This window comes from Megascapheus bottae, chromosome 4 (genome assembly GCF_031878675.1).
Source record: "Megascapheus bottae isolate mThoBot1 chromosome 4, mThoBot2.hap1, whole genome shotgun sequence".
Taxonomy (NCBI): domain Eukaryota; kingdom Metazoa; phylum Chordata; class Mammalia; order Rodentia; family Geomyidae; genus Megascapheus; species Megascapheus bottae.
Genome location: NC_143512.1, coordinates 65,787,353 through 65,813,677, shown reverse-complemented (window position 1 = coordinate 65,813,677; position 26,325 = coordinate 65,787,353). Strand labels below are relative to the sequence as shown.

Genomic DNA, 26,325 nt, shown 5'->3' with positions numbered 1-26,325 from the left:
TATTTATGTTATCTATAACCTAGGGTGAGTTCTTTATCCGGGTGCTCTTCTTGTGATCTCATGCTGGCTTGAGATCACAAGTGTGCTTGTGCTCCATTGGCTGAAGCCATTAATGAATATAACTTCTCTTAATTGTGTAGAATATGCATTGAATTTTAAAATACATTCCCCTCCTTTCTTCTCTTCATTTGTCTACTCCAATTCCCTTGACCTTGCTCCTACTCATTTTAAGTACTCATTTCCTGATGTTTATTTTGTAGACCTGAGTGAGGTCAGATGCTATCCAGATATGGGGTAGGATGTTGTGCAAAGGAAGTAGTGGGATGGGGAGTTGGGGCAAGGAGGTGGGGTGTGGGGACAGACAAGTGTACACCTATCATCTGCTTGTATTTCCTTTCATACTTCAGTAAGATCAAAGAAACACTTCAAGTTTCACCTATTATTGGTGCTTTCAGGAAGGGAACTTCCCTCTCCCAAAGTTGTCACTGCCATGCACTTTCTAGTGGTTAAAATCCAAATGCCAAGGACTTGGACTCATAGTGGTGTCACAGTTGTCAGATGTGATGTCCTGCCTCCTTCTCCGTCCTTCTCCCCAGCAGAGAGGAAGCATAGTGGAGTAAGTGTAACTTCAAGAGAGGAAATGTGTTGTGCTAACACAGCGGAGGAATCCCTTCTGCTGGCCCTTTGGCAGACATTTGGCTTTGCTTTAGGTTTTGTTTCTCTGAAGCCATTCTCCGTTGCAAAGAGAATCTTGCCAAAGGACAGGCATGCTGTCCTTATTCATCACCTCATCTAAGGACTTGAAATCCCAATGAAGACTCATGTAGCAACTGCCTCCAAATACTTGGATTCAGCTATGCAAAAGCCACGCTTTCCTCCCCAGTCCACTGCTGACTATCTGACACTTCACACCAGCTTCCTGGGTGCAGAAAGCGCAGCAGATTCAAGGGAGATCTCAAATACTGTCAATCGTCAGAAAGCCAAAATGAAAAGTCCGCAAATTGAAACACTGGGGCACAGGTTCTGGGAAGGAATGGGATGGGATCAAGGGAAAAGGGATGGTGAATAAAGAGAAGAGGGGAAAATACAGGCAATCATCCAATGTAGATCCTATAAAATCAAGAAAAGCGAGTGAAGATGTGGGTGGGGGATGGGTGAGAATGTTGAGAGAAGCGACATTGATCCAGATGTGTTGTACTCATAAACTGCTTTGTTAAATGGGAACTCTTTTGCATAATTACTTAAAGGTAGTTTTCAAAAAGAAAAAAAACATGCAAAGCTTGGATCTGAGGAGCTCACAGCTCTTTCACCGGCCTTGCCTGCGATTACCTGATGTAGCTTTCTCATTTCTGAATCTCCAAATAATTTTCCATTTTCATGCTTCTTCCCATTGCATTCAAATTCCTACCCTGCTTTTTGCTGTTCTGGTGTGAGCTCCAGGGGTTCCTTTCTCCCTTGGGCTTCTCTGCTTTAACTCTGATCATGGAGAAAGAGATCCAGTAATTTACAGCTTGCCAGGTTTCCCTTTTGAGGAACTATACCTGCCCTCTCAAGATGCAAAACCAGAGTCAGGCTCACGTGGTACTGATTTCACTACCTACACAGAGAAGAGGCAGTGGGGTCCCTTTAGAGTTAAAAATGAATGATCTGATCCCCAACACACAACTCCCTACCTTCAACTCCTCTTTCTTTCTGGTTAGATTCCATATACAGGTTGGGGCCTAGTTAACACCCTGGATATAATCAGTGAATCCAGCTTTTCCTTTGGGTGTGTAAATCCTCTCTGAAGTTCTAGTACTAAGCAAATCTGTGTGGAGTGCAGGTTCTATCTACCCTGTGCTTCCTGCTTCTCTGTTCCCATTACTTGACTCAGTCTCCTTGACCCTAGAAATAAATCTGGCATTCTAGGCAGGGATTTTGAGGAACTCAGATTTTGTAATCCTAATCTAATTCCCTAGTTGATGGACAAGCAGGACTAAATGTAAGTCTTCAAACATTTCCCCTGCTTCACCCCCTCCTTTCTCTCTTGTTCTGCAAGGAGTTGTGAAGTGGATATCCATTGTCCGCACAGGCTAGGAAACAACATAAACAGTACCTCACACGTCTGACTGCACTCCCTCTTAATCTCTACCCACTCCAGCCCTCCCAAAGTCTCCTTCTTTCTCTCTAACAATTCAGGTGACTTTGATCAACTTTGGAACTTTGTATAGATAGAATTATACAACATGTGTTTTAGGAATGTGGGTGTGTATGTCTTCTTTCATTCCATCCAGCATGTGCAGTGTCAGGCACGGTGCTCTGGAGTCCCCTGCTATGTAATCTCCTTACCTGCCCTGCTACACCTGGGTATGGCCTGAGGCTAAAATAGCTGGGTAGGAATACTACATATACCCTGGGAATTATAGGATTCTGAATATTCTTTCCAGTGTGCAATGCCAACATTTAATGTGGAAAACAAAGGACATAATCTGTTCTAAGCAGAGAGAGGAACAGGAGAGATTGGCTGTTTCACAACAGGTGAAAGATTAAGACTGTTCTACACTGGACTTGGAATCGATGTTGCCAGCTGTGAGTAAGCATTCAGCATCTGTGTTATTCATGGAGGGGTTAATGATGGATACATTGCTGCAGTAATTTGCTTTCTTTTTTCTTTTTTTGTAGGTCATGGAACTTGAACTCTGCCTGTGTGTTATCCCTGAGCTCAACACTACTGCCCTATCTCCAGTTCCTGAGTTTTTCAGCTCAAGGCTACCAGTCTACCCTTGAGCCAAGCCCCACTTTTCATTTTCCAATGGTTAATTGGAAATAAGAATCTCAGGTCTTTTTTGTGCCCGGGCTGGCTTTGAACCTTGATCCTCAGATCTCAGCATCCTGAGTAGCTAGGATTACAAGCATGAGACACCATGCCTGGCATGCAGCAATTTACTTTCTTTATCCAGAATTAACTTGACTTAGCTCTCTGTTGGAAAAGTGCTGTGATAGTTTAGTCAGAGCATCATAGCTATGTGACAGCTGGTAGAAATAGTATGGATACTGCTTTAGAATGCCTTCTTCAGATTCTAAGCATCCCTTTGTCCTATTCCATTAACCCAAGAGGTTTCTCAAAGGGAAATCTGTACTCTGAGAAGATTCACGGAAGAAGAGGCCATGTGCTGCGATGGCTGCAAGATGTTATAAGATGTGGTTGAAGAGCAGAGAGGGCATTGCCTAGACAGGAAATAACTTAGGTTGATACTACAAGCGAGACTTCCACAGAAATATCTATCTTCTTACCTGTTTGGGGGTACATTACTACAGTGTGAAATATATGCCTTTATATTGGAGTCAGTTTAATAAAACTGGTTCCAAATCCATTTACACCAATTCTGCTCACTCACCACAGTATCCTGGCAACATCTTTTATCTGGGGGAGTTCATTTTTGTTCAGTTTTTTTTTCTTGGCTTAAAGGCAAGGCTAAGGACTGAGTGAGTTTCAATTCTCCCTGGCCAGTGCTCACTCTGGACAGATGGTGGAAAATCTATGTTGGTCTGATTTCTAGAGGAAGCAGTCACCCCTGAGATCCTTGGTCAATGATTAAAAAGCACCCTTGATTATATGTGATGTTTTGTAGTTTACGAAGCTGGTGTCAGTGGTTTTCCATCTAGCTTTCCTGTAACTACCAAGGGAACCTCTCTAACATACCCATTTCTATGCCTTGACCCTAGAGCTTTTGATGATGTTTAGTTCATGATCCCCACAGATCTCTTTTCTGTAGATTCACCAACCTAGATTGAAAATACTTAGTAAAGCACTCGCATCAGTATGGACTTTTGGTCATTATTCCCTAAACAATTGGTATAGTGACTTCTATTTGGCACTTACATTATATCAGCAATGTAATATTATTAGTAATCTAAGATGACCTAAATTGTATGATTTGGTTACACATAAATACTATGCCATTTTTGACTTGAGCAGCCACAGATTTTGGTATCTAAAGGGGTTTCTGAACTCAGTCCCCCGTGGATACAGATAGATGGGCATGATAGTTTAGAACTGGAACCTGGGAATTTGTGGGTGGTCAGGGCTGAGAGGCATTGATGAACATATTGCTATCTAATACGTATAATGTCTCCCCTGGACGGTCCCTCTGCCCATTGGCAGATGAGGAAACTGAGGTTCAGAGAAGTCATCAGCTCTGATCATGCTGGGCAGAGCAGGCAGTGTAACAGAAATGTGAAACCAGACTTTGGGTTTAAGTCCTGCATGACATAGGAAACATCTAATGTAAAAACAAGAAAGCTTTTTTTTTGTGCCAGTCCTGGGCCTTGAACTCAGGGCCTGAGCACTGTCCTTGGGCTTTCTCAAGGCTTAGAGCTCTACCACTTGAGCCACAGCACCACTTCTGGCTTTTTCTCTGTATGTAATACTGTGGAATCAAACCCCATTTTTCGTGCATGCTAGGCAAGCACTCTACCACTAGGCCAAATTCCCGGCCCAACAAAACTTTCATTTAAATGCAATGTACACTTTATAAAGATTTTCTTGTTACAATTTTCACTTACTATAATTTTTTTCTTCCAATCATTCTGGGCTGAGGGAGGGATAGATATTACTGTTCTTGTCGCTATTGTTAACATGTTACTTCTCCCATTTCAAAGATGAGACAACTGAGGCTACTAGGAGTAAAGAGTGTATACCAACAGCCCTATCCTCTCAAAAGCCTCCACTGTGCTCAGAATTGTGGTGGATAAAAATCAGCACACTACTTTCCAAATGCTGTGCTGTTAAGTGGCTTAAACCCTTACAGCAATCCCAAAGTATAAGTATATTATTTTTTGTCATGCTACAGCTGAGAGACTCTGTGGATTGTCCAAGGTTACACAGCTAGCGAGTGAGACATGGATGGAAAGGAAAAGTGGGTTGAGTTCTGGGTCTGTGTTGCTAACCCCACACTGTCCACTTCAGGTGGTTACACAAGAGCAACTGCGCTTATTTCTGGGAGTACGAAGTTTCACCTGGCCATGGTGAGTGAAGCAGTTGAGAAGACTTTAGGGTCTCAGGCTCTGAATCCTCTAAGGTACCTTCTCCCTGATAAGGGTCTCTGTCAGCAGCCCCACTGCCCCAAAGCATCTCTCCTGTTGGAGATTACAAGGCTGGCTTCTCAACCCAGGTGGCTATTCCTCAGCCTGGTTCTGTATACCACAGTCACCTCAGATTTAGGAGGTCAAAATCTATAGAGGTGGGGCCTAGAAAGAGGGATTTTTACTGGACTTTTTTCAAGCTGAACTCAAAGGCTCCAGCTCCAGCTGAAAAAAGGGAAGGAAGATGTCATGGATGGTTGTTACTCCATGCGAAATGCTATATTTAGAGCTTCAACGGAGGCAGTTGGATGTAGGCTAAATGAATTATTGTCCTCAGGTATTTTCTCCTTCCCTGACAAAGGATTACATGTCATTTATCATCAAAGGATTTACTCATGTACCCTGCTGGAAGAGAACAAACACATCCCAGTGATTGGCCTTGGCCGTGTAAAAGCTTTAGCCAGTGGAGTGTGAATGGTTGTAATGCAACTGCTATGTCCACCAATCAGAAGCCTTATGCAGAGAGATATGATTTGGCTTCCACTTTGCTTTTAACCTTCACAAAATGTCACAGATAGTGACTCAATGCTCTGTTTATATTCATAATTAAGAAGAAAAACGGAGCCTAGGTAAGCCTAGCAGAGCACAGCCATTTCTGAAGGCACCATAGTCAACTTGTAGCTGCTTGAAGATCTTACATAAAGTGAGTAAACAGCGAGTGCTGTTGTAAGCTACTGAGTTCTTATTGTTTGTTTCTATGGCAAAGCTGGCTAATGCAGGGCAACAGCAGTAGGAGGGGGACATATGCTTTGCCAGACTGTTTAAACAAGATTGTCCCTCGGATAGATCACTGTGTGTGTGAATATCCTGCTCAAATAAACCCCGAACCACCTTAGTTTTCCATACAAAAAATTACTATTGTGTTAGGAACAGCCCCTCTATGTTCACATTTTAATTTCTAGAAACAAGCTTGGAAGGTGAGGAGAGAATTTAAAATAAAATATGAAAATGAATGACTGGTTTACTCCCACTTTTTGGCTGCTTGTTTATTGATCTATGAACTTGAATTCTTGCATTTGGGATCTGAAAGGACTAAAAGACTTGAAAGGTATTCTATGGTTAGATTATATATAAATATCATGCTATTTTATACAAGGGACTTGAGCGATCACATATTTTAATATTCTAATCCAACCTCTCGTGTTTACTCATGGGAAAGCCGAGACCACACTTCTTTCATTCCATACATGATTTGGTAACTGTGACCTTTGAATATCTAGGTCCTCAACTGTAAGAAGGAAATGATAACACTTTTATCTTACGATTGTTTTGAAGTAAGTCAGTTAATCAAGCAATGACTGGCATGTGCCTGGGGCAGTGGCTGATGGGAGAATATATACAGATCAAGCTTCTACAGACTAAAGGTTCGTTGCCCAGATCAAATAGGACTTTCTTCAGCTTCTAAACCTTTAAATCGTCCTTCCTGCTTCTCTCCATTTTTACCTTTTCCCGTTCTCACTTTTTTCCTGACATTCAATAAGATAGCGAATACTCTTTTCCTATTCTTTTCTACCAGGTTCAATAGCCTTTTTTTTTCCATTTTACTGTTGCTTCAGGTTATTAATTCAGAAAACTGATATTAAATTTTAGAAAAATAAAAGCAGCTGCAAATAAAATTATGATGTTCTAAGTCAGGTCTGGGAGAATTTCATTCTATCCTGTAGTAAGTGGGTTCTGCTGTATCTATTTTTTCCAACTCTACTTGACTTGTGTCCTGGATCTTACCCATGTTCTAGACATTTAAGGTTGCTGATATGTGAACTTCAAAGAGAGGTGCAATTTAAAAGCAAGACAGTAGGATTTGAAAACATACTATGCCAAACATCTTAAAAGGGAAGGGGTATTACATATCATAAAAAGATTCCTCTCTGGGCCGGGAGTTTGGCCTAGTGGTTAAAGTGCTTGCCTAGCATGCATGAAGACCCGGGTTCGATTCCTCGGTACCACATACATAGAAAAAAGCCAGAAGTGGTGCTGAGGCTCAACTGGTAGAGCTCTAGCCTTTAGAAAGTCCAAGGACAGTGCTCAGGCCCGGAGCTCAAGCCCAGGACTGGCAAAAAAAAAAAAAAGATTCCTCTCTGTCTTTCTGAATAAATCTGGCCTGATTCTCATGCATTATCAACAAGCAGAGGGCTTAGCTCTCAACTATCTACGGGGCTTCCTCAGCCAATGGAAGTAGAGGGGATTTGTGCAAACATTTACACAATTGTCAATCATGACAATGGCTTGTCAGATCCTATTAATATTTTATTTTCTACTTTAGAATAATAGCATCACTTCTTGTTTGGATGCCACATAATAAATGGTGTGTCCAATGGAATTCTATGCTGCTGTCAGAAAGAATGACATCGCCCCATTTGTTAGGAAATGGAAAGACTTAGAAAAAATCATATTAAGTGAAGTAAGCCAGACTCAAGGGGACTTAGGCTCAATGGTTTCCCTTATTCGTCATAATCAGTAGAAACCTTGGGTTCTACTAGCAGAGATCTGCAATAGAGCAAAATCTTGATACATAAGGCCATACAATGTGAAGCTAATTGAAAGGACCTCCAGGATAGTGAAACAAAAGCCATATAATGAATGATTGTTGTCCTTAATGTACTATGTTGTCTTTCATCTCCTTTGCTGTCCCTTGGTTATCTCATATTGTTATAGTATCTCACTTTGTTATCTGATATATTGAATTTATTTGTATTTGGATATTTGAAATTTGATAGGGAAGGGGGGAAAACCAAGACGGGTGGGGGGTGTGGGGGGGGGAGGGAAAGGGTACCAAGACATGTGAAAGGGTATCAATGTATGTGAATCAATGCACCTTCTATCTGGCAAATATCATGTAACCCTTTTACTAATTACAATAAAAAAAATAAATGCTGTGTCTTCTAGACACCCTCTTTGAAATTACAAAAGAGGAAAAAAATACATCGAGAAGTCAATACTTGAAAGGTTTAGTTAAATTTTCCTTATCTCTATAAATGCTCTTCTTGGTAGTGTATCCATAATGATTTTTCTTTTGTGGCCTGGCAAACATCTTGTTGTTGCATTCACATGCTTTTAAACTGAACTTTGAGAAATAAATTAATCCTAATGTTATAGAACCTATATAATTTGGAAAAGAATATCACTGTTTTGATGATTACTCTTAGTTCTATCAAGAGCCAATTTATTTGCAAGTCAAAAGATGTCTTTGGATGTTTTACATAGGTGTGTCTCAAACAAGGGATCAGGACTCACCTGTGTTTCTGTTATGTTCTTTTGAATGCACATTTGAATCACCTGGATGATATTATTATAATCCCAGCATTTATTTTAAGAGTCTTGGTGTATGTGTCAGGTGCCTGGGGCCCAAAGGCCCTCAGGGGATAGATATGCCCAGAACAGCGGGTCATGCTCACTTTCATGTTCCATCTTTGTGCAAATGTTCTCATCACACTGCTGTACTTAAGTGCTTGCACAATGAAGGATGAGGAACCAGGGTTGACTATCTCCAATAGACAATTTCACGTTTACCCTTCATCAATATGGCTGTGTAGCCATATGTCACATCATATATTTACAACAACAAGGACGTTAGGCAGGTATCCAGAACTGATTGCTCATCAGATACTTTGCAAAATTTTTCATTAGACACCTGTATTCCCTTCTAGGGCTCCTACTGTTAGAGTTGATGCATCTTGCCCCTTTATCTCCTCTCTCAGCTCTTTGGTCCTGAGGAATTCTGTTGTAGCCCCTAGCTCCAATATCTCACACATCAATATGAGAGAGTGATTTCTAGAAAGATGGTAATGTGGAGTACTGTCTTTACTTAGTGTTTTTTAAAATCATATGACTTGTTAAAGCCTTTACCCCACAAAGATAGTTCTCTATTCCTATAGGAATACAGCTGTTAGGAAAAGTGAAATGTTGGTATGATTTCAGAAGCAATAGAGAATGGCCTGTGGTGACCCCAGGAGAAGCTCAGATTCCTATTCATCCACAACTCTCAGCTTTGCTGCTTCTGGGAAGACTGGGTCTTCCAAAGCTGGATGATATCTTGCCTATATACCTCGACCTTACTGTAGTAGCACTGACAATGGATCTGCTTATCTATCTTTCTGCACACCCCTGATCTCATACCTATCCAACTAGTAAGTTCATTGATAACTTTCTATGTGTGTGTGTGAATGTGTTTCACAGTTTTCAAACTTAATACATGTTCAATAAGGTTCGGAATAATGGTGTCCAATAAAAGGTTCTGAGTGGAGGAAGGAAGATGGCGCGGAGACAATAGGGACGCAGCCTAGCTCTCTCTGACAAAAAGAGAGAACCAGGGAGTCCCACGAGCCAACTACCTAAAGAAATCCACAGCAACAAACTCAAAAAGCAATGGAGAAGGATTCAAACCGGAAAAGAAATCCATATAAAGCTCACATCCAACTTTCTCAAGGAATTTGAACGCAAAGACCCCTCCCCCACCTCTCGCCGCCGGATCCAAGCCGCGAAATCCGCGAAAAGCCGCGGAAAGCAGCAGCTGGTGCCGGCTCCAAGCCGCGAAAAGCGGCTTGAGCGGGTGCCGGCTTCACGCTGGGAAAGCGGCGGCGGACGCCGGATCTAATCCATGAAAAGTGGCGGCAGTGGAGGGCGCCAGGCTGGGAGCCCAACGGCTGCAGAAACCAGCACAGAACCGGGCCAGCGAACGGTGGGAGCAGCGGAACCCAGACACGGAACCAGAACAGCAAGCAGCGGAACCCAGACGCAGAACACAGGCGGCGGAGACCCGAGGGGAGTGAAAGACTCCCCACCACCGTGGAGCACCCACAGATGGACGCAGAGGCGTGAGTAATACAGCGCATCCCCAAACACATCGGGAAAGCAGAGCGGGTGCCAAGCAATAGAACTTAACTCAGACCCCAACACCCCGCCCGAGAAAGACTGGCGGGAGCAGGGGGGCAAGGAATTTAGAATCCTGTCCCTCCCCTCAACAGCCCCCTCCCTCAGGCCATTGACTGGAGATTGACAGGCGGGCTACCCATAAGACCCAGCACCCCATCAAGGGAGGCGGGGCTGTCCCAACTCTCACCCGCCCAACGGGCTCAACCCCCAGCCCTCTGACTGGAGACTGACAAGCAGGTGGACCCTAAAACTCAGCACCCCACCAGGGGAGGCAGAGCTGTCCCAGCTCCCACCCGCCCACCAGGCTCCTCTCCCAGGCCACTGGATCTGGAGAGTGGAGGGCATTGGGACCCTGCCTTACAACAGCGGGTAGGGGGTGTGGGAAAATAGGAGCCAGCATCTGCCCCCCCTCAATTCCTGAGCGGGGCATCCTCCAGCTGGGAATCCTGAACAAGACATCACCAAGGGGCACCCCACAGTCACAGACTCTGACAAAGCAGTGGAAACACAGCAGGGATCTGAAGGGCCTACCAGCAGCCAAGCTCCCCTTCTGAGAACCAAAAAGGCGCGGCTCCGCCCTTGGAGCCCACGTCCCCAGCTGGGCCCCGCCCCTGGGAACAGAGGGGTCTCCTGCTGCTCCTGCTGAGAGCCCCTGAAACTCTCAATCCCCAGACCCTTGGCTTGGGGCCGCCCCTGGAAGCAGCACAGGAAAACGTCCGCCAACCGTGCTCAGACGGAAGCTTGCAGAGCCATCCCATGGTCCACAGTGAGGCCACTGGTTGGGCTAAGAGCTAGTCGTGCAGCAACACATAAGTTTTATTCTAATACTTTCCAAACTTTGTATTCAAATACGCTACCTACTTACCCCCTGACCTCTCTCATTCTATTTTTCTATCTCTGGACCTCTGCTCATCTTTCAACCCTTATACTGCATGGATCTACACTTGATGGCTGTTGAGCAACACTGTATATCTAGGTGTTTAATTATTCTCTAGGCTCAGAGGGACTTAAAGACAATAGAGATTGGATTGAGAGGCTTATTGTTTTGGGTATAAATCGCTTATCAGTGGATTATTAGACTGGTCGGTAACTGCACAAAAAGAAAGAGTGATAACACCAATCAAAACTTGTGAACATCTAGAGTCTGCCAGCTACAGAGGTCTAGGTTGGTTATATCTGAAAAACTATAATCGTGTTTAGTATTAATCTTGCTCCCATTTTCAAATGGGCAGAACAAGAAACACAAGAAAAATGTCAAATCAGGAAACAACATCCCCCACCCCCCTCACCCAATGTAAACAGCCAATGGAACAGTCACTGGCAAACCTAGAGGAGAGTCTTCCAAGTGCTGTACAAATGCAATTGATAAACATCATTAATGAAAAATGTGAAAATATAAAGAAAGAGATAAGGGAGGAAGCCATAGCTGAACAAGAGGAAACCATAAACAAGGTGATAAGTGAAAAAGAAGAAGCCATAAAGGAGCCCATAATAAAGGTTTTTCAAAGAAAGATGGATGAATTCATAGAATCCACAAATAAAAAGGTGACCGAACTCCAGCAAATGTTCAAAGAAAATAAAGCTACTGAGCTAACCACTCAAATGGAAATCAAGGAGCTAAAGAAATCCATACATGATCTAAAAGAAGAAATGCAAGGCATCAAAAATGAGCAATTAGAAGCAAGGGAGATGAAAAATAAAGTAGATAGCTTTGATAGCAGGTTAGACAATGCAGGGGAGAGAATTTCCGGGGTTGAAGATAATTTAGTTATTATAGAGAAAGAACAGAAAATGAGTCAATCCAAATCTAGGAAAAATGAGAGAGCGCTTCAGGAGGTCCAAGATACAATTAGGAAGCCTAATTTAAGGCTAATTGGTATTGAGGAGGGCCTGGAGAAAGAGGTCAATGGTATTGGAAATATACTTCAGGGAATCATCTCAGAGAATTTCCCAAATATCCAGAAGGGCAGGCCCATCCAGATACAAGAAGCTTTTAGAACCCCAAACAGACCTGACCAGAAAAGAACATCTCACCGCCACATCGTAATCCGAACTGGATCAATAGAAACCAAAGAAAGGATCCTAAAGGCAGCCAGGGAAAAGGGTTCAGTAACCTATAAAGGAAAACCAATCAGAATCACCCCAGATTACTCAGCAGAGACCATGCAAGCAAGAAGTGACTGGAAGCATATATGTCATGCCCTTAAGTCAAATAACTACCAACCAAGAATCCTGTACCCAGCTAAGCTCTCATTCATAACTGAGGGAACAATAAAAACATTCCATTCCAAGGAAAAGCTGCAACAATATGTCGCAACAAAACCAACACTACAGAGAATTCTCAAAGATGTTCTATACATAGAAAACCAAAATAAATGCAATATAGGGAAAGAAATGGCACCTAAACAGCATACCATCTAAGGACCACAAGAACTGTCAAGACACAGGCCCAAATAAAAGCTTTTAAAAATGGTAGGACCTAATAAATATCTCTCAATCCTAACTCTCAATATCAATGGACTTAACTCTCCAATTAAACGGCATAGGCTGTCTAGTTGGATCAAAAAGCAAGAGCCATCGTTCTGCTGTCTTCAAGAGACACATCTTACCCCAAAAAACAATCATCTTTTGAAAGTGAGAGGTTGGAATAAACTCTATCAAGCTAATGGCCCCCATAAACAGGATGGAGTTGCCATCCTCATATCAGATAAAATAGACTTCAAACTAAAATTAGTAAGAAAAGACAAATAAGGTTACTACATACTACTAAAGGGCTCTTTCCTCCAGGAAGACATAACGATCCTAAATATTTACACACCTAATCCCGGAGCTCCAAACTTCATCAAGCAAACTTTACTTACACTGAAACCATACATAGATCGAAATACAGTGATTGTTGGTGACTTTAACACACCACTCTCACCTATGGACAGATCAACAAGGCAAAAACTCAACAGAGAAACCTTAGTACTGAACAACTATATAGACCAACTAGATCTAACAGACATCTGCAGATTATTCCACCTAGCAACAACACATATACGTTTTTCTCAGCAGCACATGGAACATTTTCCAAAATAGATCACATCTTAGGCCATAAAACAAACCTGGACAGATTCAGAAACACTGAAATTATTCCATGCACATTCTCAGACCACAAAGGCATCAAACTGGAACTGAACACACATCTCCACCAACGAAAACCCTGTAACTCCTGGAGACTGAACAACACATTGTTGAAACACCAATGGGTCATCGAAGAGATCAGAACAGAAATCCAACAGTTTATGAAATTTAACAGTAAGGAGCACACAAAATACCAACTCCTTTGGGACACAGCAAAGGCAGTACTCAGAGGAAAATTTATAGCGCTGAGTGCCTACAACAACAAGTTGAAAAAAATTGCAAACCAACAAGTTAATGTCTCACCTTAAGATCCTGGAAAAGAGCAACAAACCAACCCTAATCCCAGTAGAAGAAAGCAAATTATTAAAATCAAAGCAGAATTAAATGATTTGGAATCCAAAAAAACTATAGAAAGAATCAACAAAACAAGGAGTTGGTTCTTTGAAAGAATTAACAAAATTGACGAGCCCTTACCAAATCTTACCAAAAAAAGAAGAGAGCATATCGAAATAAACAAAATCGCAGATGAAAATGGTAATATCACAACAGAAATTACCAAGCTCCAGAATATCATGAGGGAATACTTCTCAAACCTTTATGCCAACAAATTTGAGAATCTAGATGAAATGGATGAATTCCTAGCCAATATTAACATACCCACACTGAACCAAGAAGAACTAAGCGAACTCAACAGGCCTATTTCAAGCTCTGAAATAGAAATAGCAATTAGAGAACTTCCACCTAAGAAAAGCCCAGGGCCAGATGGATTCACAGCTGAATTCTATAAGGTCTTCAAAGCAGAGCTCACACCAATACTCCTCAAGCTCTGCAATGAAATTGAAAATGAAGGTTCCTTACCAAACTCATTCTATGAAGCCAGTATAACCCTCATCCCCAAACCAGACAGAGACTCATCAAAGAAAGAGAACTATAGACCTATATCTTTGATGAACATCGATGCAAAACTTCTCAACAAAATACTGGCCAACCGTCTACAACAACTCATCAAAAAAATTATACACTATGATCAAACTGGATTCATCACGGGGAGGCAAAGCTGGTTCAACATACGCAAATCAATTAATATAATTCAACACATCAACAGGAGCAAGGACAAAAATCACATGATTGTCTCAATAGACGTGGAAAAGGCATTTGACAAGATCCAACACCCCTTTATGTTAAAAGCTCTGGAGAAACTAGGAATCCATGGAACATTTCTCAATGTAATAAAGGCTGTGTATGAGAAACCTACTGCTAGTATTACACTTAATGATGAAAATCTAAAGCCATTCCCTCTAAAATCAGGAATGAGACAAGGATGCCCACTCTCTCCACTCCTCTTTAACATAGTACTAGAATTCCTAGCCAGTGCAATAAGGCAAGAAGGAAGCATAAAGGGGATCCAAGTAGGGAAAGAGGAAATAAAACTATCCCTCTTTGCAGATGACATGATTCTGTATTTAAAGAATCCTATAGACTCTACTCCCAAGCTCCTTGAGCTGATTCAAAGCTTTGGAAGAATAGCAGGCTATAAAATCAACCCTCAAAAATCAACTGCCTTCCTTTACGCCAACAGTGAGAGGAACGAGGCAATAATCAGGAAAGAAACTCCTTTCGCAATAGCCTCAAAGAAAATAAAGTACCTAGGAATTAGCTTAACTAAGAATGTAAAGGACCTTTTTGACGAAAACTTTAAAACCCTAAAAAAGGAAATTAAAGCAGAACTAAGGAAATGGAAAAACCTCCCATGCTCCTGGATTGGAAGAATCAACATTGTGAAAATGATAATCTTGCCAAGAGCTATCTACAAATTCAATGCAATACCCATCAATATCCCAATATCATTCTTTAAAGAAATAGAAGAGGCAATCCAAAATTTCATATGGAATAATAAAAGACCCCATATAGCAAAAACACTTCTTAGCAGAAAGAACAGCACTGGAGGAATTTCAATTCCAAACTTTAGACTCTATTACAGAGCTATAATTATCAAAACAGCTTGGTACAGGCACAAGAACAGGCCTGAAGACCAATGGAATAGAACTGAGGACCCAGATATTAAACCACAGACCTATGGCCACCTAATCTTTGACAAGGGAGCCAAAAAAATAGAATGGAAGAAAGACAGCCTCTTCAACAAATTGTGCTGGCAGAACTGGTTAAGCACCTGCAGAAAACTAAAGTTGGATCCTTCTTTGTCACCTTGCACTAGAATTAACTCCAAATGGATCAAAGACCTGGAGGTAAAAGCTGACACACTGAAAACTTTACAGGAAGGAATAGGAGATACACTAGGTCTCCTTGGCACAGGTCGAAACTTTCTTAATAAGGACCAAGAATCACAACAAATCAGAGAAAGGCTGGATAAGTGGGACTGCATTAAACTGCAGAGCTTTTGTATGGCAAAGGACATAGCTAGTAAACTAATCAGGAAGCCTACAGAGTGGGAGAAGATCTTCACCAACCAAACAACGGACAAAGGCCTCATATCTAAAATATATCAACAGCTCAAAAAATTGAATCACTCCAAAACTAACCTCCAAAGTAACAACCATCCCATTAAAAAATGGGCCAAAGACTTAAAGTGAGACTTCTCTGAAGAAGAAACAAAAATGGCCTATAGACACATGAAGAAATGCTCCACATCTCTGGTCATAAAAGAAATGCAAATGAAAACAACTCTAAGATTCCACCTCACTCCAGTTAGAATGGCCAGGATCAGGAAAACGAATAACAACAGATGCTGGAGGGGATGTGGCCAGGAGGGATCACTACTACACTGTTGGTGGGAGTGCAAACTCATTCAACAACTGTGGAAAGCAGTGTGGCAGTGCCTCAAAAGGCTAAACATAGAACTCCCCTATGACCCAGCAATTCCACTACTTGGCATTTACCCAACCATCCAGAAACAAGGACATACTAAATCCACTAGCACAACAATGTTCATTGCAGCACTATTCACCATAGCAAAGATATGGAACCAACCTAGATGCCCCTCAGTTGATGAGTGGATCAACAAGTTGTGGTATTTATACACAATGGAATTCTATGCTGCTGTCAGAAAGAATGACATCGCCCCATTTGTTAGGAAATGGAAAGACTTAGAAAAAATCATATTAAGTGAAGTAAGCCAGACTCAAAGGAACTTAGGCTCAATGGTTTCCCTCATTTGTCATAATCAGTAGAAACCTTGGGCTCTCCTAGCAGAGATCTGCAATAGAGCAAAATCTTGATACATAAGGACATATAATGTGAAGCTAATTGAAAGGACCTCCAGGATATTGAAACAAAAGCCATATAATGAATGATTGTTGTCCTTAATGTACTATGTTGTTTCTCATCTCCTTTGCTGTCCCTTGGTTATCTCATATTGGTATAGTATCTTACTTTGTTATCTGATATATTGAATTTATTTGTATTTGGATATTTGAAATTTGATAGGGAAGGGGGGAAAACTAAGATGGGTGGGGGGTCTGGGGGGGAGGGAAAGGGGTACCAAGACATGTGAAAGGGTATCAATGTATGTGAATTAATGCACCTTCTATCTGGCAAATATCATGTAACCCTTTTACTAATTACAATAAAAAAAGCAAAAAAAATAGAAAAAAATAAAAGGTTCTGAGTGTAATGAAGTGTCAGCTACATATAGTGGGAAGCTGGTACGGATTTTGGGATTTTAAAAGGCTGTTAATCATTGGACTATCTAGTTGAGGTATTATTGCTATCTTTATCTTAGGTGTTTTAAAAGTGGCAGTGTGTGTCTTAATAAAACTTTTTAGTTTTCATAGTATTGTCACACAAATTATTGCTTTTCTTTTCTTTTACTTTTCATTTTCTTGACCCTGGGAGATTTTAAGATGGTACCATTGTGTGTGAATGCTTTTGACTGGTAGAGTTTGGGTAAAACCAACACCTTATCTTCTGACAGTGTTAGATTATTTGAATCAGAATGTACATTTCCATAAAATTTCCCCAAATAAGCAGAGGTGTATAGAAACAGTTCTGAATGAAGAAATTTCTCAAGTACTACTATAAAAAACAGTGGTAAAAATCAGTAGAAAACTTGGGCTGTCCTAGCAGAGATTTACAATAGAACAAAACCTAGATACATAAGGCCATATAGAATGATGCTAAATGAAAGGACCTCCAGGATATAGAAAGAAAAGCCATATAATGAGTGATTGTTGTCCTTAATATACTATGTTATCTCCCATCTCTTTTGTTATCCCTTGGTTATCTCATATTGTTATAATATTTCACCTTGTTATCTGATATATTGGATATATGCTTATTTGGTTCTTTGAAATAAGATAGGGAAGGGGGAAAACAAGATGAGGGGTGGGGGTGGGGGAAGGGAAATGGGGACCAAGACATGAGAAAGGATATCAATGTTTGTGAAGTAATGCACCTTGTATCTGATGAATATGATGTAACCCTTCTATTAATTACAATAAAAATATATAGAAAAAAAGAACGGTAGAAATCAGATCTTAAAGGATTATGTAATTAGATCACAACATGGGCATACAACACATTGTTATTTAGTCCTGAAAATGATGTGATAATTTTTTGATTATATAGTAATAGGAGAAAAAAATAAAAAGAACTGCAGGCTGGTATTGGATACTTTGTTCTTTCCTAATTCTAACATCTGCATCTGCATATTGAAGAGACAGTACATACACATATATACCATCGTAATAGTGGTTGTACATGGAAGGATAATCCTAAAATAAGTGATTACTTTTATATCAAAATAAAATAAACCATTACCAACATACATAACTAAAACAAAGTTATTACTTTTGTAATGGAGAAGAAAAAGGTCCCAGTAAAAATGCCAATAGCACAAAAAATCTTAATCAAAACCTGGCATTTAGTGGACAGAAATTAGTCGTAAGTTTGTGACAATATAGTCAGTGATGGACTGTAGGCAACTTCCATGTATTATCCTTGTGTAGAGGTGAGCCTGTTCCCCAGTCTTGGGCTAAAGTGAATGCTTTCAGCAGCTTGTATCCCATGGGTCTTGTTTTTTCTGTTTTATTTTATGACTTGATTGAATTTCTTACTGTTTCTGTTTAAGTTGCAATAACCCAGGGGTGTACAATCATTACTCATATTCAGTGACTGACAAGTGACAGACAATGAAAAATGCTCCACTTTTAGGACCTCAGTGAAGGATTGGGTCACCTTTTAAAGAGTTTAATAAGTTTAGTAGGGTTCTCTCTGAAGAGCTGGATACTTGTGGTTTCTGTTGACTCAGGTTCTGTAAATCCTTATTACACAAAGCAAGAGGAACTGGGAACTGGAGGTTCAGAGGACAATAAAGAGAAGAGCATAGGACCAAAAAACTAAGCTTTCAGAAAGTCAGAGCATCAACCTCCTAAATGCCAAGTCACTCTTTCCTCTCCCTTTTCTGCATCTTGTACAAGCACATCGTGTCTCTAAGGGATTGACTCATCCTTTATCACACATGTATAAAATGTTCAAAACATCTGGATATCAAAGATAATTGTATGTCTCTCTCACTGGCATATATTCACTTTCCCTCCTTTATCCATTTTGCTCAGTTTTTTAAGACACTTTCTATTAGCAGAGAAACTACAGTCCAATTAGAGAGGCAATGGCAAAATCTCTAGCAACACTGGGTCTAGCAGAAGAGCAATAAACCTTTTCAGAGCAGGTGCAGCGAGGGCTAATGGAAAGATGTAGAGGAGGGATGAAAGATTTAGCCATTTTAGTACATGTTCACCCAATAGCAAGGACAACTTCTATAGTAGCTGGAATATTCATCCATCACCCATCCATCCTACCATCCATCCATCCATCCATCCATCCACCCATCCTTCTGTTGATGCAGTGTATGAGCAGGCCCTAAAATTGCAATGTTGCCTGACATAATCCTCCCAGAACTTACAGCATGATGAAAAGACACTATGGTAAAATGCTAAACACAAAGAACACATAAAGAAAGAACTAGTCCTGTAGGTGCTATGGCAGTAAATAGCAGGAGGATTTGACTTAGTCCCATCCTGGAGACTCCACCTTGGAGACAAGAAATAGCCTTTGTCCCACTCTGACATAGTCCTGTCACTCATCACAGAGTCAGACAGATATCCTAGCTGCTTCTCCAAGCATTACTTTTTCCTTTGTTTCTGGATAGGTTTTGTCAAGCTCCAGAGGATAAGGAAGCACTAAATTAAGATATTCATTTCCATTGACATGAATTTTTCTTTTCTGGGACTGCTGGGAAAGAGTGTAGCTTCTTATAGAACCATGAACTGTTAAATCAAACCTGGAAATGATTTTCTTAAGGCTTCTTAAGTGAATGTCATATGCCCAGTGCTTTATCTACTTTTATTCAGACATGCTATGGCTTGTAACTCAAAACATCCTATTTGAGTCACGGGACTACAAGTCATGGGGCTCTGTTTTTTTCTGCCCTGAAAAGAAGTAGAGCTCTCAGAGCAAAGCAACCCAGCATAGTCCATTTGTTTTGAAAGAATTACATCAGCGCTTGGCATAAGATAGCTCAGTGGTCTAATGTTCAAATCTAGTGGCTTGAATGCAGGGAAATGTGAGAAGCAATAGAATGTTGCTGCAAAGGGAAGAAAAAAGTATTGCCAGGATTATTGCTTCATAGGATTCAAGGTGATCAATCATTTCAATATTGTTTATTTGAGTATTCTTTTTGATAATTTTTTCTTTTCGGTTTTCTAGGCAGTGGCTGATTTGCTGCTAGAATTCATGAGAAGTAAAACCTGATGGTTACTTTGCATATATTTGTGCAGAGTATATTTGTGCACATATATTTATGTGCATGCTATGTCAAAGAAAAATATAGGACCTGATTTTTCTATGTAGTGAGGTATGTAAATGACTTCAATATATTGTGAGAAATTCTTTCAAATTTGAGATGAAGTCATGAAGATCTGGCCATACATGATTGAAAGTTGTAAGTGGACAATGCTGTGTCTGTCCCTGAGCTCTTTAGCTCAAGGCTAGCACTCTACCCCTTGAGCCACAGTGCCATTTCCAAAATAAGCATTCTTGGTTTGTTTCTTTGGCCAGTCCTGGGGTTTGAATTCAGGTCCTGGGCACTGTCCTTGGACACATTTGCTCAAGGCTAGTGCTCTGCCACTTGGGCCATAGTGCCATTTCTGGCTTTTTCTGTGAATGGGGTACTGAGGAATTGAACCCAGGGATTCATGCATGTTAGGTGAGTGCTCTTTCAGTAGGCTATACTCCCGACCCTGGCTGACTTTTCTGAAACAAAAATTCACTGTCATGTTCAAGTGTCTCCCTCTGAAGTTTGTTCTGGGAGGTAGACATTCACATCTCTCTCTGCTTTTGTACAGGAAAACATATTCAGTAAGTTAGAGTTCCTGAGGGCATTGTGGCTCTATTGTTGGCTTGGGGCTGGACATGAGTTGAGTCTATAGCATGGTTTGCAGGGTGTTATATATAGGGGTGATATATAGACAGAACAGATAGGTTGCTTCTATCACTTTTTCTGCTCTTAACAGCCATGTTGACTTTGGAATGACTCTTCCTTTTCTGAGCATGGATATTTTTCTTACATAAAGCAAAGAAGGTCTTATTTGCCCCATTCCCCTCAGCCACCTATTGTGAGGATGAGAATGATAATTATAGAAGTGCCCCTTTGGATGTGAAGTGTTCCATAAGCACACACCACTGTCATCAGTAAATGGTGACATTATTGTCCATAAGGAACTCTAATTGCCTTAGAAACCCAAACTGTCCTCATGGAGGTCTAATTCTTGCTGGAGAAGATGTTTTGGGGTTTTTTTTGCACTTAGTGTTTCTGATTAGAAAAAATACTCTGATGGACTCAGGACCTTACACTTGTTAAGAAAGTGCTCTGCCATTTGAACCATGTCCTAATCATTTCCAGTTCTTGTATCTTTTTAGTTGTTCAGTTTCTTCTTTTATTTCAGGTGAGGTTGTGTGATTTTCCTCCCCCTCTGTTTGTCCTTGGACTGGAGCTCCTTCTCAGCAGCTGTGATTACAGGTGTGAAGCCCTGTAAGTAGACTCTTGGATTGGTCTTACTGCTTGGTACCATCATAGTGTCTATTTCCCATTTCTGGAAGCCCACTGGCTTCTGTGTGTGAATGATGCTCTGAGTCCTTTTTTGTGTCAATGTTGAGGAGTTTGTCTCTTGCTTTATCATGAGCACCCAAAGCCAGAGGCTAGACAATGAAGAAAATGGGTCCCTGCATTAGCCCTGTAACTTCAGGAAATATGTAGTAGGAAGAGTAGGCACCTCATAGAGCATGGCAATTTGTCTCTGTTCCCCTTTTTCCTTTCCTTTCTGCTTCTTCCTCTACTCTTCTTTATTGCTCTCCGCAGAGCCTATCATGTTGGCTTGCCTCTTGTTTGCCAGAATTTCCCATTGTCAGGACCAGCTCATTCCAATAGAACTTACCACGATGATGGAGTTATTCTAGATTGGCCATATCTAATAAGTTGGTCAATAACCAATGGAGCATTGAGAATTTGAAATGCACTTAATGTAGCTATTGTTACATTAGAAATTTACCTTAGGTGGTGGAGGAAGTGAATTTCTCTCTGTCTCTCTTTCTTTCTCTCCTCCTGGTCTCTCCATCTCTGTATCTCTTTGTCTCTCTCTTTGTTTCTCTGTCTCCCTTTGTCTCCCTGTCTTTCTATGTCTCTCTGTCTCTGTCTCTTTGTCTCTCTGTCTCTGTTTCTATCTGTCTCTGTCTGTCTGTCTCTCTCTCTCTTTCTCTTGCTGTGGTACTTGGGATGGGTAGGTGGGCAAAACCTATGGCTTTGTACATGCTCTGTAAATTCTCTACCAATCAGCTATATCCTCAGCCCAGCATGCAAATCTTGACAAATACTGTACTATGTCAAAGCAGAGGCTCAGATTATAAGCACTGTGGGACTCTGGAAGATAATTGCTGTGGGTGAAAAGATTATGGACAAAAAGCTTTAAAATTACATCAAAGCACAGCCAATGAGTGGCATATCCTCCCCAGTACTCTGGGTTGTTTCTAAATTCCTTCCATCTCTAGCATTCTCAGAAGTAAGGTTAGAAATTTGTGGATGGAAGTCTGGGAAAGAACCAGAGGTAAATGCCAGAACTCTTGCAAAAGAATCAGAGGTGCCAGGTATGGTGTTTTGATCTGCAGAAGAAATGCTAGGGAGAGATGGTTGGAAAGTGATCTTTGCCACCAGCACAAGACTGGAAAGTTAGCATTTAAGTCATAGGCCACAGGCCAGTGTATAGGCCACCTGATAGACAGTCTTGGATAGGAATTGCAATTCTACTATTAATGCTAAGCCTCATTTTAATGGTTTCGGATGTTCTTTTTATTCTGAAACGGGGTTGTGATTCTGTGTTTATGGCTGGTCTTATAACAGTTTCCAAGTTCCTGCCTGTGTTTTTTTTTCTTTATAGATACCCATTGGCATCAGAAATATCTTAGCAAACTGAATGGCTAAGGGGTGGAGGATAATGGGTGGCTGCCATGGAGAAATACTAGGGAATGGGCAAGACTAGAACAGAACAATCTCATGCTTCGATATTTACTCCTGGGGCCTTGGTTCCTCAATTACTACCAAAGGGAAACTTCCTATCAATACCTACCTGTTGGGTAGTGAAAAATGACCACTTGGGAAGTGGAACAAAAACTTCCTCATTAAGGTACTGCTGAGAATGCGTGTCTTTGTGTTTTAAAGTGAAACAGTTTATCAGAAGATTGGAGATTGTTGGAACAAGCACATGGCCAGGGCATAAGTACAAAAGTAAAAAGGAGAGAAGGCAAATATATATCCTTAACACACTGCAATGTAATTCAGACTATACAGTACTTTCTGGAATTCTTCAGCTTCCTCAAGGAAGGACTGTCACAAGTTTTAGCATAGCCCTTTTTGTGCTTATGTGTCTCTCCCTCAAGTAAACAGCACAAAAGCATTTGGCACCAATGTACAGAAGCTTAGAAAGGAGACAAAACTCATAGAAATCTGCTAAGATTGATCCCCTAGTTCTGATGTTCCCTGATTCTCCAGGGCAGGATTTTTCTGCCATCAGGTCCTATTGTACTCACAGCATATGGACAATTTATGACACCCTTTCAATAGATATTTGCTGATAATCACTGTAAATACTGCTAATTTTAGGCTACTTCTATGACAACCTTGCCCCCCACCCCCACCGCCCAATCCTACTGGGACTCAATTCATTTAGAGAAGTGATTCTTTGGTTGGGGTGTTTTATCCCCACCTAAGGGGCATTAACAGTATCTGGAGACACTGTTCACATTATTGAGGGTAGAGGATTTGAGGCCCTTACAGAACTTTAGGCAGTGGCTGGATATTGTTGGTTGTTAAAGCTGGAATTGAGGTGGTGTCCTATGGGTATTTAGTGGGGGAGGAGGAGGGAAATGGAGATTTTGCAAGGATCAGACAACACACAGAACACTTCCCGCAACTGAGAATGATTTGATCAAGGATAACTCAGCAGTACTTCAAAACCTGGGTCAGAGGGAAAGGTCAGACTTGACATCTTAATGGCAGATGGCTCTCCAAAGCCTAGCACCTTTTCATCATTAGACTAGGAAATGTTGTGAAATGGCCCAAATAAATCTCTGGATCAATTTACCTAGAATTCTCTTCAACCAATAACCTAATCCGTTTCCTATCTTTGTAGTTCTCTGAAAGAAAGTGCACGCTTGGGGCTACATACCATATTCAATTCAAGTGCTCTTAAATACATCTTAATATCTCACATCCACAAAGGCAGACCATGGCACTTGGTTTTACTATCTGCAAAATGGAGCCACAATACTATATGATCTCTTTTTTCCAGTCAGTCCTGGCTCTTTAGGGTTTTGTTGTTGTTGGAACACAGGGAAGATTCAAAGCCTGTAATGTATGAATCCTCAGTATAGGGATGTGGTGGCGATAGTTTTAACTGTGACAGAATCTGTGTTTAGGAAAATAACAAGCAAACACAATTGTTCTGTTTCTGATTATAAAAGGAATACAATCACTGGCAGAAATCTCTCAAGTTCAGGAACCATAAGCATAAAATAAAAATCTCCTGGTTATACTACAAGGAGAGATACACTAGTAATGGCTTTGGGTTTTGCTTTGAGAGAAACCACTGAACAGCAGGGCTCCTGAGCCAGGCTGGCAGGAATGTGGGGGGAGGATTTGTTGATTAAGGACCTGAGGATGGCAGAATGCCTGGGTGGTCAATGAAACGTTTTAGAGGGGATTCTTTGTGACCTGGGAAGTTGAGTTTGTGCCTTGGTGTGGATAAGAGGGAGAGTAGGAAGATAGGGGCTGAAGAGTAGGGGATCACATTCTACTTACCTTCAGAGTTCACGTACAAAGCATCTTTAGTGCTTGCTCCATCAACAGAAGAAGTTAGACTGAAAGAAAAAAGAAGAACTGCTTTTAGCTCAAACACATCAAATTGGGAGATGCTGGTTTGGGTCCCTGTGTATCACTTAGAGGGGCTGAACACTGTCACATCAGTGAAAGGTATAGGATGGCACATGTTTTCTAGAATTCATTTTTGGAAATTTCATTGTGAAGTAGTGTCAGTCATAAAAATTTGTAAAAATAGTAAAAAAAAATCCTCACAAAACCTAGATATCTTAATTGTTGCTATTTTACCACACTTGATTTAACATTCTTTTTCTTATTTATGCACAGATTTTTAATTCTCTCCAAATCACTGGAGAATATGTCACAGTTGTGACATCTCTTGTATCCCTAATTATTTGTGCATTTTCCTAAGAACAAGACATTCTCTTATATAAGCACAGAGAAACTAAAATCAGACAGTTAATATTGACCCAGTATTGCTGGATCTGTAGATTTCCTCCAGTTTTGACAGTTGTGTCTTGGGATTGAGATTGTATAGAATTTGATCTGGAGATTTTGAATGACATTTATTGACAAATCTTGACACAGCCCAAATGAATTGGGACTTTTGCTGCTTTTGTGCAAAGTGATCAAAGTATGATTCTCTCTTAGTGGTTCACGGATGCATTTGCAGGAGAGTGCTTTTGAAATGTGCCTGACTTGTCCTGAGAAAATGTTGTTCACTGGACAGTGGTACATAGGCTCACATCACATGGGACACAAACCAAGCAAGCACAGCTCCCACATGGTTTCATGTAAGGATGAAATACCAAAGCCAAAAGCACTAGCCTGAGTAGCCTGGATTTATGGGGGAATGAGGCATAACAGTTGGAGGTATGTATCTGCATTCAAACCTAGGATTTCATGACTTGAATGCAAAGCAGGCTTTTATGCATGGACAGCAATTTCACGTTTAGTGCCTAATCATCTTCATGGAGAAGCTGTTCAAACAATGCTTTTAAGGCATTTTTAAGTCTTCAAACTGCAGTATCCAGAGAATTATCTCTCGAGAAAGCCAGGGCTCAATATTTTCATGTGACTTAGCTGACAGAGGAGGAGGTGCCTGGCAGGAAGTTGTAATGTCTACTGGAGCTTCCTAACACCAAGATTGTCTCACCCTCACTTACCAATTTGTCAAAGTTGGTGCTTTAGCATAATGAATTGGGAGCCCAGATGCCTTTGCAATCAAACCCTATAATGTGATAAGGGCCATTTGGACTTAAGACATCCAGCCACAAGACATTTGGTAATGAGGTGTCTGGTGAAGTGAGAACTTGTGAAACAGACAGACGCCTGGGGCAGAATTCCTAGAAGCTACCATTATTTTTTTTTTCTCCACTGGATGTAGCAATATTAAATTTTTCATTTTAAATACGAAATAGTCTAGATTACATTTCAGATTCTGGGAATTAGTTCAGCTCTCTATTTAATAACGTTCTAGCTCTCGTTTGTTCCTCTCTGTTTCCCCTCAAAGACAGCGACTTTTTTTTTTATACTCATAGTGAGGACATAGAGGGTTTAGCAGAGGCTAGGGAGGAAGAGGCTCAGGATAAGAGCTTCATGGGGCAGAGCTCCTGGAACGTTAGACAGAAATGAGAGGGCTTTGTTGCAGAAGTCATGAAAGGAATCAAGTTTTCTGCATTCAGTGAAGATGCCTAGTGAGTACAGAGCCTCGGGTTCACAGAGGAGGAAGTTATTCTTCAACATGTATTCAATATCCAGCATACCACTCAGCCCCAGGTATTTTCTGCCCTGGTCTTGTCATACCTATTGTTTATCTG

At 40.9% G+C, this 26,325-nt stretch overlaps 1 protein-coding gene across 1 annotated transcript in view; it reads right to left on the bottom strand.

Annotated features, from left to right (window-relative positions):
• Positions 1–24,538, bottom strand: part of Prlr (prolactin receptor) — a 46,895-nt gene extending 22,357 nt beyond the window's left edge. Inside the window, exon 1 of the mRNA XM_090332053.1 lies at positions 24,488–24,538. The gene's annotated coding sequence lies outside the window, so the exon portion shown is untranslated. The remainder of the gene's footprint in view (positions 1–24,487) is intronic.
• Positions 24,539–26,325: the final 1,787 nt, after the last annotated feature.